The sequence below is a fragment of the Lissotriton helveticus genome, chromosome 12 (genome assembly GCF_964261635.1).
Source record: "Lissotriton helveticus chromosome 12, aLisHel1.1, whole genome shotgun sequence".
Classification (NCBI taxonomy): Eukaryota; Metazoa; Chordata; class Amphibia; order Caudata; family Salamandridae; genus Lissotriton; species Lissotriton helveticus.
The window spans coordinates 246,876,564-246,890,532 of NC_136073.1; positions in this window are offsets into that span (position 1 = coordinate 246,876,564).

Consider the following 13,969-nt stretch of genomic DNA (forward strand, 5'->3'; position numbering starts at 1 on the left):
TCCGGAGGCCCACCCGTAACAGAAGTCCGAAGTTCGTCCGTCCGGCGTCGAAGCAGTCCAGTCCAGTCTGAGGCCTTTCCGTTCTTGCTGCCCGGTGAGTACCATTGCTGGGGTAGTATCTAGACAGGGTCAATCTAAATTGTCTCTGGTCCGATGGGTCTGGGTACGCAGATCTGAAACGAAGTGTTCACCTAGGTGGATACGGGTCTTGATGCGTCCCTTTATGGGACCGGTATGTTCCGTGCTGTTTCAGCAGCGCATCCAGTAATTCTAGTCTGTTCCGTTCTCGAGAAATTCATGTGTTTCTGTTCTCAGTGTTCCAGATAGTATTCTGTCCGAACTGTTGCTTCATAATGTTATTCAATGTATTTTCAATGTCGTGGTATGCCTGAATTGTTTTCTCAATTGTTATTGTTCCTCGTGTATTGTATTGTGTTCAGATTCAAGTTTGCAATGTCCCTCTTTTCGAGATTACGTCAGTTAAAAACTAGAAAGGGTCTGCTAGAAGAAGCAGTTCCTGTCCCGCCTAGGGACAGTCCAGGTCATTTTATGTATCAAAAGCATGGCATAAGTGCCATATTATATCTAGATTTATGGGTAGAGTATACCAAAGAATTAGAAGAAAAGTACAGATGGCCTGTATCAGGCACCTGGGATGCCGAGTGCATCATGCGAGTAGAAGAAGCATTATGGAAAAAGAAAGCCAGACAGTCACAGAAAGATGCCATCAAGTTATGGCGCAAAGAATCTCATAAAAGAACCGAAAAAGAAATCAGAAAGTCTGAATTAAGTAGAGAATCCTTAGAGCGAGCACAAGAAAAAGAATTAATCGAGATAGGTGAACGAGTTAAAACAGACAGTCAGACAGACAGAGGCATGCCCTCATCAAGGGTATGTATCCTCTTCTTGCCGAGGGCTTGCCAAAAGCGACCCCGGAGGCATCCAGTAATTTTCCGCCACCACTAGTTCCGACCAAGCTACGTCACAAACCGACCGCAGCTGATATTTTCATTTCGTCCTATTTGGACGACACAGTCCCGGAATATGCAAATCCTGTTCCTGTTCCGCCGGTCCCTGTAAATCAGGCAATTCCTGCTCCTCCAGACACCGGAGTACCTGCTACGGCACCCCCGGTCCAGCCCGCCATACAAGTCCAGCCTGCATTTCAATTTCCCACTTTGCCAGCACGAAGAGCATCAGTTGACGACTCTAGTTTAGGGGCCGCAGGGGGAGGTCTGTGTGGTATCCTTCCCTCTGTTAACCTGCCTCTTTACCTCACCCTTACTAGAATGTTTTCCTTAGAACCTGATGATGTACTCTTGTTATGGTTCTAATCAGTCCAGCACAACGACAGTTGCTGACTGCCTATCTCTGCTGTGGATGGGATCCTTTCTTCCTCTGATAAAAATAAAGAAACCTTTTTATCAATATACAATTGATATGTACTTCTTCACATTGGCGACGAGGATGGGATAGATGATAAAGACTCCCTTCTACTTTCAACATTATAAGAAGAAAAAGGAAAATTTTCTCTTGACAGAAAAGGATCTCAACACCAAGCCTCAACTCAAGGTACTATATAGTACAAATATAAACTCCATAACTTGCAGCTTAACAAGACTTGTTTTCAATTTACATTAATTAACTTTAGTTAATGTGTCTATTTTAATTTTAGAGGCTTGATACTACATCTATCTGCTTTCCACTTAATTTAAAAACAACAGACTTTAACCAAAATAAATGATTGGATGGCTTTAACCAATTTAAATAATTAAGTGCCTACAAGGTAAAATACCAATTTACTAAATACTCGAGCACTGGACTGTAGGAAAGACTATTTTAAGCGTCTGCCATGCGTAAAGCTCGTTATGAATGAAATGTCAAACTGAAGTGTCTGCTGTGAACGACACATGATTTAAGAATAAATGCCTTCGTTTTCCTGTCTGCCAAGCTGAATACAAAACTTCGTTTTCCTGTCTGCCAAGCTGAATACAAAACTTTCCACTTCTATTTTAAGCGTCTGCCATGCATAAAGCTTGTTATGAATGAAATGTCAAACTGAAGTGTCTGCTGTGAACGACGCATGATTTAAGAATAAATGCCTTCGTTTTCCTGTCTGCCAAGCTGAATACAAAACTTTCCACTTCATGAAAATACAAACAACAAAGCCTTTCATTGCTTAATTATCGTGGCTACATACGTGCAGTTTAAAAATAAATAACCATCGACATCTGCACGCTCCTTAGTCACGCTCCATTACAGGCATTCATGCACGCGTTAAACTGTTGTCTCTGTGACGCTCCAGACTATGTGGCACAGTGACGCTTCAAACAACGCTGCGTTTCAGGATTTCTACGCTGCGCTTCACTGACATCACAGTGAGCCTCCTTGCATGGCAACGCTTGCTATTCTTGGCAACCGGCTCGTCGGAGGTCTGTTTTCGACAGCGCTGCATTTCACAATTTACAACTGGTTACAACAACGTAAACAAAATAAATAAAATAAAAGGATGACAGCCTTTATTTTATAATTTCCTCGTAGCATTCATAGACTTCTACTGGACAGACTTTGCTGATTCTAAGTCCAAAGAGATCTTACCTGCGCTGACACACTCAGCTCATTTGATGTGTGCAGTTCAACTTTTACCTTTAAATATACATTTCTTCATGAAACTTAAAGGCTCATTCCACACTTACTAACTTCCTAGTGAGTCTCAAAGACTTCTGATAGACAGGTATTACTGGTTCTAAATCCTAGGACATCTTACCTACGCTGACACACTCAGCTTCTTCTATGTGTGTTACCTTAGCTGACGTACTCAGCTCCTTCTGCGCTGACACACTCAGCTATTACTTCCATTGACGCTTGATACATTTATTCTCGTTCTTTTATATTTAATCTCTTCTACTAATATTTGTTTTTTACAGGTCATAGTCAATTTCGATACTCAATGTTACTACTGTTGATGTCATTTTGTTTTGCATAGTATATTTACATTAATACTGTAAGTTACATTGATACTTGAAGTGATACTTACTCATCTTACATAGCAGTTTTGTTTTTGTATTTCTTTAATTTGCCAAAGTAATGCAGAACGTTACAGCTGCGCCGTTCTTCCTTTCAAAACCAGGTGATCCTCCTATTCGCTGGTCTAAATGGAAAAAAGTATTTTTAAATTATGCGAGAGTATGTGGCACTTCTCTTTCTGCAGAAAGGAAGTCCGCACTGCTAATGCACTGCTTAGGCTCTGAAGGGCAAGATGTATTTGAGCATTTGCCTGAATTAACTACTGAAGAGGCCGACAATTTAAATGAATTTGAGGTCAACATTAAAAAACTAGACAAACACTATCTGCCAAAAGTGAGTACCATCTTAGAAAGGTACCACTTTGGCAGACGCATGCAGAAAGAGGAAGAGTCTATTGAGACTTATGTCACGGCTTTACGAAAGTTAGCTGCCACTTGCAAATTTGATGGTACTTTAGAGGAAAGACTGCGTGATCAATTCATGCTAGGATGTTGTCTAGAAAAAATTAAGGACGAACTGTGGCAAAAAGATGATCCTAACTTAGACGAAGTTATTGCTATAGCCAAAAGACTAGAACACTCCAATGCATGTGTAAAAGTTTTTAAGAAACAGAAGGAGATCTTGGAGGAAAAGGTTTTTGTGGTTAATAAAAATAAACATACAGAGAGATCAGACCCAAGATCAACTTCTAAAACCTCTAAGAAAGTGTACGGTACATCTTCTTCTTCTCATACTTTTTCAAGAACCTCTACCAATTCTAAGTTAAAGTGTTACCGATGCAACGCCTTAGATCATTTAGCTAATGATAAGTCATGTCCTGCCTTGTCTTCTAAATGCAATAATTGTGGTAAAGTAGGACATTACTCTAAGGCTTGCAGGTCTCAGGTAATCAGAAAGAAAAAGCAAGTGAAGGAGGTATTGATTGACGATGACTCTGACTCTGATTCTGATGATTTACATTGTGAAGAAATTTCTGTATTTGATGATGACTATAATCCTGATCCGGATGAACTACACTGTGGTGAAGTATCCTTGTCCGATGGAAAAAAATGTAAGGGTGCTGTTGATGTTGTTTACATTGATAATTGTGAAGTCAAGATGCTATTTGACTCCGGAGCAAAGATCACTTTAATTCCTGAAACTTTCTTTGATGAAAAACTGTTTGGAAAGGTGAAAGTTTTTAAACCTGACATAAGGCCATTGGCCTATGGTAGGAAGCCTATAAAAATTGTGGGTTACTTCATTGGTCATATTGACTACAAGGGACGACTCACTACAGGTAAAATCTACATCTCATGTAGGGGTGACAGCATCTTAAGTTGGTTTCATCAGGCTGATTTACGTATTGCCTTATTTCCTGGTGAAGACCCCTGCATTGTGTTAAGAGATATGGTCCCTCACCCTGAGGACAATCTTTCTTCCTTAAAGGATGCAACTCCATCTACATCTGGCTGTAATGAGGTATCAATTCAAAAATTCTCTGATGTATGTAAGAAGGTTGGATCATTTCCTGATTGGCGCAGATTATATGAAGAAGTCTTTAGCGACAAACTTGGTTGTCTTTCTGGGTATATTCATAACATTATCTTAAAGACAAATGCTGTTCCAGTGGCATGTAAAGTGCGTAATGTTCCTTTGGCCATGCAAGAACCAATGCGATTGGAATTGAATAAACTTTTGAATGATGGGATTATTGTTAAGACGGAGGCGAGTGAATGGGTTTCGCCAGTTGTTTTAGCTCATAAACCCTCAGGCGAGATTCGTTTTTGTGTCGACCTCAGGGCTCTCAATAGGGAGGTTGTGGCAGATAGATATCCCCTTCCTAATATCAACACCATGTTGACTCAGTTAGGAGATGCCTGCATGTTCTCCACTCTAGACCTGAGGGCTGCTTACCATCAGGTGAGGATTGATGAGACTTCCATGGGATACACTACTTTCATCACGCCTTTAGGAACATTTAAGTTTACTCGCCTGCCTTTTGGTTTAATATCTGCAGCATCTGTTTTCCAGCGAGTGATGGAGGATGTATTAAAAGGTATTGTGGGAGTCAAAATTTATCAAGATGACGTGCTTGTGTTTGGCTCCTCACAGGATGAACATGATTTAAGAATTAGGTCTGTCTTGGAACGATTTAAGGACAGAGGTTTGACTTTAAGAGAAAACAAGTGTAGATTCAATTTGACTGAAATTGACTATCTAGGTCATTGTTTGACTCCTGATGGTGTCAAACCTAAAGACAAGTTGGTGAAGACCATACATAACTTGCCTACACCAAAGTCTAGGGAAGAGTTAGTCACCTTTTTAGGTATGGCGGAATATTATAATAAGTTTATACCACACTTCGCCAATAAAACTTCTAACATGAGGGCTTTGTTAAAGAAAGGGGTGAAATTTACTTGGTCTCAGCTTTGTCAAGAGGAATATGAACTTGTTAAACGAGATCTAAGTCTGGCTCCCTCATTGCGTAGCTTTGATGTTGATAATAGTTCCATTTTGGTCACAGATGCCAGTTCCCGGGGACTAGGTGCTGTACTCAAGCAAATGAGAAACGGAAAGGAGGTTACTATTTTGTTCTTATCAAGGTCTTTAGTTGGTCCAGAATTGTCATACTCGGTGATTGAAAAGGAGGCACTTTGTATTTATTGGGCCATTAAGAAACTGAAGAAGTTCTTGTGGGGCAATGCTTTTGTAGTTCACACTGATCACAAACCACTGAAGGAGGTCTTTTATAAAAAGGGTCTAGATGCCATTTCCTCACGTATCTGTAAATGGGTTATTGCTCTTCAAGAGTTTGAATTTGAAGTGAAGTACTTGCCGGGGGTGAACAATAAGGTTGCCGATTGTCTCTCTAGGTTGGTTGTGGAGCAAAATAACCAGAAGGATGAATCATCAGAGGATTCATGGGAGATTGATGAGTTTAAGGTGTGTGAGGTTGTAGAAGGAATTGTTCAGGAGTCTGATTGGCGGGAGGCAATATGTACAGATCCTGAGTTACAAGAGGTCTGTAAGTTGGTGAGTGAAGGTTGGCCATGTCTCAAGAATCTGAGCGATAGTGCCAAGAGATATTGGAACGTCAAAGATGAGTTATCTTTAAAGGATGGTTTATTGTGGAGAGGTACTAGACTCATACCACCTTCATTAATCAGGGAAAAAATTCTCCTCTTGGCTCACCAAGGACATCAGGGTATATCCAAAACTAAGGAAAGGATACGTCTGCATTTCTGGTGGCCAGGTATTGACCTTCTTGTGGAACGTATGATTCGTGATTGCATTGAATGTAGCTCCTCTGATAAGGTTTGTAAAACAAGATGGTTATTAGGGATGCCCCTGTGCGTTGTTGGCAAGATGTTGCATTGGACATCCTAGGTCCCATTTCTTCAGGAAACAACTCTCAACGGTATGTCTTAGTCATGGTAGATATGTTCTCTCGTTGGCCTGAGATAAAAATCACTCAAAACATTGAGACTAAAGATGTTGTCAAGTTTTTACGTGAAGTTTTCAGTAGGGAGGGGTTTCCTGAAACCATCCTTACTGATAACGGGGTACAGTTGATTTCAAAGGAGATGGAGGAATTTTTGGCTGGTAAAGGTGTTAAACACAAGCGTTGTTCACTTTATCATCCGGAAAGTAACGGTATGGTGGAAAGGTTCAACCGAGTCCTTAAAGAATCCATTCAAATCTCTAAAGACCAGGGTTCAGATTGGAAGGTTAATCTTATGGAGAGGGTCATGATCTATAGAATTACACCACATTCCTCCACAGGTGAGGTACCTTTTATACTTTTTCGTGGTCGCACTCCGAACACATCTTTATTTCAGACTTGGATGAGAAATTTGGGGGTGGAAGCTAGTACATTTAACAAGAATCCAGTCCTAAAGCAAAGCTAAGAAAAGAAAAATCTGAGCTAAGAAAAGAGAACTTTGATAGCAGACATGCTGTCTCTACTACCAAGGTTTGTGTTGGTGATCAGGTGAGAGTCCGTCTTCCACTCAAATCTTCAGGTCCGAAGTTCTCCTCTCCTTTTGTTGTTTCAAAATTGTTTCGTAATGCTGTTAAATTAAATGATGGAAGAATCTGGAATTTGAATCGCATTGCTCCCTTTTTAGGTTCAACTGGGAGACAAACTACGAACATCAGTCGGGCCAAGAAATGTGTGCATCTTAAATCTGATGTTAAGGCTGATGTCCCCACCAGGAAAAGTGGACGCTTATGTCATGCTCCTTCTGCTCTAAATGATTACATTTTAAAATAAAATTTTCATCCTGTGTTTTTTTGTGATTCAGGGGAAGGTGTGTGGTATCCTTCCCTCTGTTAACCTGCCTCTTTACCTCACCCTTACTAGAATGTTTTCCTTAGAACCTGATGATGTACTCTTGTTATGGTTCTAATCAGTCCAGCACAACGACAGTTGCTGACTGCCTATCTCTGCTGTGGATGGGATCCTTTCTTCCTCTGATAAAAATAAAGAAACCTTTTTATCAATATACAATTGATATGTACTTCTTCACAGTCCTCCTGGAACCCCGCCGCCACACAAGCGTTTAACGTTAGTCGAATTACATGCACAAGCGTCACAGCGTACGCCCAGACATCAGTCTGTTGCAGAAATAAGAAAAGCCCTTACCGAATGTGGCTATGACCCAGTCCCAGGCGAGGATAATATGGTTTTATATTCATTACGCGTAAGAAAGGTGACCGAGTATCTAGTCACCCTGCCAGATATGAAAGAAGATCTAGACAGAATATATCGTTTCATCCGTACAGGGGATGATCCAGAAAGTATTAGTGACGTCATGTCTCAAAGGAAAGTTGAGATCCAGCTCATGTTATTAAAGTTCTTGATTAATTGTTTAATAAGAGAACAAGATTACCCGACTAAAGATCAGGCCGAAATGAAAATCCTGACAAGGTGGAGTGATAATATAGCCGAGGGTAAGCATAAGAACATCAGTAGTATAGAGAGTATGTACAAGAAAATCCGTAAGGAAATAATAAGGTTACACGAACAACGTAAAGCAGCACAAGTAAGCGAGAAAGAAAATGACTCTTCTACAGAAGAGGTAGAGGACGAGAATCCCGCCAGAATAGCGTATGTAGGAAAATCTAGATTTCCAGACCGACATTCACGTCTAGACTACAAGAAAACTGTTCCTCATCCGGCACCAGAACAAGGTTCTCTAGAACAAGTATTTCAAGCTACCGATCACATTCTGAAATCACGAATCGGTTACAGTGAGTTAAGTACTATGCATGAACAAGAACTAGTCCGATCAGCAGTCCGATGGATTACTGATTCTACCACTTTTCCAGACGAAATAGTGGCACAAATGTTTCTGAAATTGCCTCCAGCCGAGCAACGACTGGTGGGTATGTATATGATCCAGCACCTCATTACATTGTATGAGGGTCAACATTCTGATCCAGGTCCGTTACATGATGTCCTGAACGAGTTACTCCAGTATAAATGGAAAGGTTTAAGTACCGATTTAATTAGTGTCATTCTAGAACAGCGCCACAAATATAGTATGTTTTTGAACCCACATTTTGTTCATGTCTCACCTCCAGAAAGTAAACCGTTTTACATAGACAGACAGAATCCGTTACGAGAAGTACACCCAGTTAGGACAACAGATGGTGAAATGCAACGAGTATTTGTTTACACCCCGATCACAAAGATGGAACTCCTAGAGATGAAAAAGTTAATTCCCTGTCATGATAAAGATCCAGCAGGGTTCCACCGAGAATTAAAAGACATGCTCCGTATGGGAGAATATACGTATCCAGACGTTATTAAAATGCTAAAGGTTCTGTTGCCCGCAAGGGTATATGAGAAACTCAAGGAAAAAGATTGGGAGGTGGGAGAGAAAAAGATCGATTGGACAGTCCTAGAAGCTGAAGACAAGGCACGAGTACCAGGTACCGGTCTTGGAGATAAATGTAAAGAATTACCAGAATTGTTAATACAAGTTTTGCCTAGACTATTGACAACTAGAAAGGAAGACTGGGATGCAATCTCAGCCTGTAAACAGAAACAAGACGAAGACACTAGTGATTTTTATTCTAGATTTGAGAAATGTTTTAGTATAAACAGTGGCCTCAAGACAAGTAGCGAGTCATACCCTCATCTTTTTGTTACTAAATTAGTCGAGAATTCAAGTCCACAAGTTAAGAATCGAGTTTTGAAAGTCGAAAGTACCTGGCAAGCTAGTACCCCGTCCCAGATGTTACAGATGCTTCAATATCACCAGAATAGAATCAGAGAAGAGCAAGAACACGAGAGAAAACGTATGAAAGACACGAAAATGAAAGTACTAGTTGCACAATCTGTTCCTCAAGACAGTCAGAAGAGGGGTCCGAATCAAGCCAGTCACCCTGCAGCTCCCGTTAAAGGGAACTGCAATTATTGTAAACAGCCAGGTCATTTCATAAACGAGTGTGCAGTTCTGAAACACAACATAGCTACCGGTAAGACTAAAGAAAGACCACGTCCGCCTAGACAAGAACAAGTTTCACAGACTTCTCAGCCACAGAATGCACAACAGACAGTTCCAGCACCGCAGCCTATTGCTGCAACACAGCATGTTACACAGCAGATGTACCAGTATGCACAATCCGAGTATCCAGAGTATCAGCCATATTCATGAAACAGCCTAGAGAGGGAGGTAGGCTTGCCTCTCATCGAGATACCTGTAGATCAAGAGGGTCCCTATGTTCATAGTCAAGTATTAGGGAAAGATAGAAAGTTTTTGATTGATACAGGGGCAAGTAGGACCACCATTAGTCACGCCGAAGTTCCAGGGGCTCCGCTCTCAGGCTCTAGAAATGTTTCCCTTGGATTTTCAGGAAAGCCTATCGTAAATGAAATATCAAAGCCAATTACTCTAGAAGTAGGTCCATTGTCCCGCACTACTGATCTGTTACTTACTAAGTCCTGTCCAGAAAATTTATTAGGCATTAAAACACTGAAAGAATTAGGTGCAGTTATTTGCTGTTCCCCAGAGGGAATACGATTGTTCCTACGTGACTTCAAGGGTCACTATGTATTACGAGATTTTGATCCAAGATTGTCTAATGTTCCGCAGCATCTATGGGCGCAAGGTCCAACTGATGTTGGTTATATGCAAATCACACCCCATCGTGTGACTCTCAAGCCAGGTGTAGTGTTACCACGAATCAGACAGTACAGACTGCCACCTGAGGCTGTAGCAGCCTTATCCAAAATTATTGACGAGCTCATCGCTCAGGGAGTAGTTGTAGAAACTGACTCCAATGTATGTAATTCTCCGATCATTCCAGTCATGAAACGTACTGATCCAAATGCACCCCCAGTATATCGATTAGTGATTGACCTTCGAGAACTCAACAAATGTATTATTCCCCAGTACCCAGTTGTCCCAGATATCTCTTCCCTATTGACAGCCATTGATTCAGAAGCTTCATTCTTCACAGTCATAGACCTCAAGAACGCATTTTTCAGTGTCCCCATTCATCCAGACAGCCAGTTTCTTTTCGGATTTTGTTTAAATGGAAGGAGCTATATGTTCGCACGCGCTCCTCAAGGTTTCACAGAAAGTCCTAGTATTTACAGTCAAGCACTTAAGAGACAACTAGACAATATTCACATGCCAACTGACACTGCCCTGCTCCAGTATGTCGATGATCTACTGATCACAGCCCGTTCTGAACGTGCTTGCGAGCGAGCATCCCTTACAGTCTTGTATTTCCTAGCCGAGATGGGGCACAAGGTGTCCCCTTCTAAGCTTCAATTCTGTGTCCAGCAAGTGATCTATTTAGGCCACTTACTGTCCAAGAGGGGTAGGCAGTTGACACCAGACCGTATCCAGTTAATAGCGAGTCTTCCTCAGCCCAAGACCCAGAAGGAGGTACGTGCTTTTATCGGCCTTACTTCTTATTGTAGACAATGGATTCCTCAGTATGCATTTCTAGCTAAACCACTGATACAGTTAACGACACAGGAGGCAGCCGTATCGACTGTCCTCCCTTGGACATCTGAACATACACTTAGTTTCAATGAGTTAAAGAAAGCTTTATGCCAAGCTCCAGCTCTAGCTACACCGAACTACAGTAAGCCTTTTACACTTTTTGTCACTGAACGCAAAGGTACAGCATTATCTGTTCTTACACAAGATCAAGCAGGACAATACAAGCCCTGTGCTTATTTTTCGAGCACATTAGATCCTGTAGCCCAGGCTCTGCCTGCGTGCCTCAAGTCAGTTGCAGCCACAGCACTAGCTATCAGACAAAGTGATTCCATAGTATTAGGACATTCCTTGACAGTACAAGTCCCACACTCCGTGGAAGTTCTTTTAAACCGAACACAGACTCAGCACTTGACAATTGCACGTTTAACAGGTTATGAATTGACACTGTTCCAGCCACACATAGAAATCAGACGCTGCAACGTTCTAAATCCTGCTACACTGTTACCGTCAGTTAATTCAAATCCTGCCACACACGACTGTGTGGAAGTAGTTAACATTATGACAAAGCCAAGACAAGATCTGACAGATATTCCATTACCAGATCCAGACCTGACACTTTATGTGGATGGTTCATGTATGAGAACAAGTACAGGAGAACTAGTAGCCGCGTATGCAGTGACTACTGACACTGAAGTTATTGAAACACACCGTATTGACACCCTGTCTGCTCAAGCAGCAGAGCTAGTTGCTCTGACTCAAGCCTGCATACACGCCAAGAATCTGAAAGTTAATGTTTACACAGACTCACGTTACGCATTTGGAGTCGTACACGACTTTGGAGTGCTCTGGCAGGAGAGAGGTTTCATGACTTCTCATGGAACCAAGATTCAGCATGGTCTCCTTATTCAGGCTCTGTTAGATGCCATACACTTACCGACATCCATTGCTATCATGAAATGCAAAGCACATACGAAAGTTACCGACATTATTTCTCAAGGTAATGATCTAGCAGATCGCACAGCCAAGCTTACAGCACAGACTCCAGACATTTCAGTTAAGCCAACACAGACACATACTCCAGATCTGACTACCTGTATGACAGTTAAGGACCCTACTCAAGATGTCATAGATATCCAGTTACATGCTACTCCCGATGAAATCAAGAAATGGTCCGAACAAGGAGGGGTCCAGACAGATCAGGGATGGGTAACGAAGGGTAAAGCCACATGGTTTCTCCCCGACTCCATGGTTCAAGTCATTATCAATACCGCACATAGTCCAGCACATTTAGGAGAAAAAGCTATGTTAGACAGTATCCAGAACATTTGGTTCAACAAGCATTTACGAGCTGCAGCCAAGCAGAAAGTCCGTACCTGTATGATATGTTGCCAGTTTAATCCAGGTATAAGTGTCCCGGTGGAACAAGGTGGTTTCCAGCCCCCTGACCACCCATTCGAGGTCCTCCAAATGGATTATATTCAGATGGAGCGATGTCGAGGTTTCAAGTATGTCCTTGTAGTGGTATGCGCTTTGTCCAGGTGGACAGAAGCATATCCAGTTCCAGATTACACAGCCACGACTACTGCCAAGCAGTTGGTTCGTGAATTCTTCCCCCGTTACGGACTCCCTAGAGTCGTATATTCTGATAACGGCCAGCCATTCTCATCTGAGTTGATGAAGCACGTTTCCCTATTGTTAGGGTACCAGTGGAAGTTCCATTGTGTACGCCATCCTGAAGCAGCCGGTCTCGTAGAGAGACATAATCAGACCCTGAAAATCCGAATTGCAAAAGTTTGTCAAGAGAAAGGTGTGGACTGGCTAGTAGCTCTGCCAGTTGCTCTGTTCTACATGCGCATGGTCGCACATTCCAGATCAGGTCTGTCCCCGTACGAGGTCGTATTCGGCCGCCCCCCTAACATGTGGGGTACACCTAGACCCCGAAGTATTACCGATGTTTCAAGTAATATGCTGACAGATTACCTAGCTTCCTTGATGTCTGCCCTCAACTCTTGTCGTTCACAGGTTGCCGCCGCATTTCCAGACAATACCGAGGTGGCACCGCATGAAATCATTCCCGGATCCATGGTTCTTGTCCGAAATTTTGATTGTTCAAGTCCGCTGGAGCCTCGCTGGAAGGAGCCCCGACAGGTCCTCCTGGCCACCCGTACAGCCGTGAAGTTGGAGGGACGCAAAGGCTGGGTGCATCTTTCGCACATCAAGAAATGTTATGGATTGAAGCCAGTTTCAAAGAACATTTCCGAGGATTTAAAGGACTGCCAAAGTACTATTCTTAAGGACTGTCCCGCAAAAGACAATGTTACTGCACCCTCCCTGTTAGAGAAAACTCCGCAACAGGAGTATAAACTTAAGTTAAGGTCTAGTAAAATAAGTCAGCCAGTTTGATTGTCTAAGTCCTCCCCTAGGTGAAACGGTTAGACCGGTTTCTGACATGTATAAAATAGACCCCCATAGTGAGAGAGTTAGTCAAAACTCAATCCGATGTATCGTTTTCCTAAGTTTCATATTATTTCTCAGTATTATGATTTCCTGCACCAGTTATGCGTTTTATCTGTATTTTCCAGTTTCTCATGTAAATAAGTCTTCTAATGTTACAGTAGAGCACACGTTTAGTGATCTGCCTCCTCATGAACTCTCTTATCGCCTCGCTATGCGTAACAATTCTTTTATCCGCATGTTACATTATTCACACCAGACCAGCAATGCCACAAATTGCTGGGTGTGTGGTCGACTCCCCCCTTTCCAGACACCGAAGGGAGTTCTGCCACTCTTTCCTTATCCATTTTCACATAATGGTTCGTGTGGAGCATGGTCCACGTTAACGTCATCCTCAACAGATATGTCTTTTCTTAACAGTACATGTTTTCCAGACAAGCAAGGTCTTCCCCACAGAACAGGGTTAGATCTAGAAAATGAAGTTTACAATTTAGGTAATTATTCTTCGAATTTCATGGTCCTGAATGTTCAGTCTGATTCTA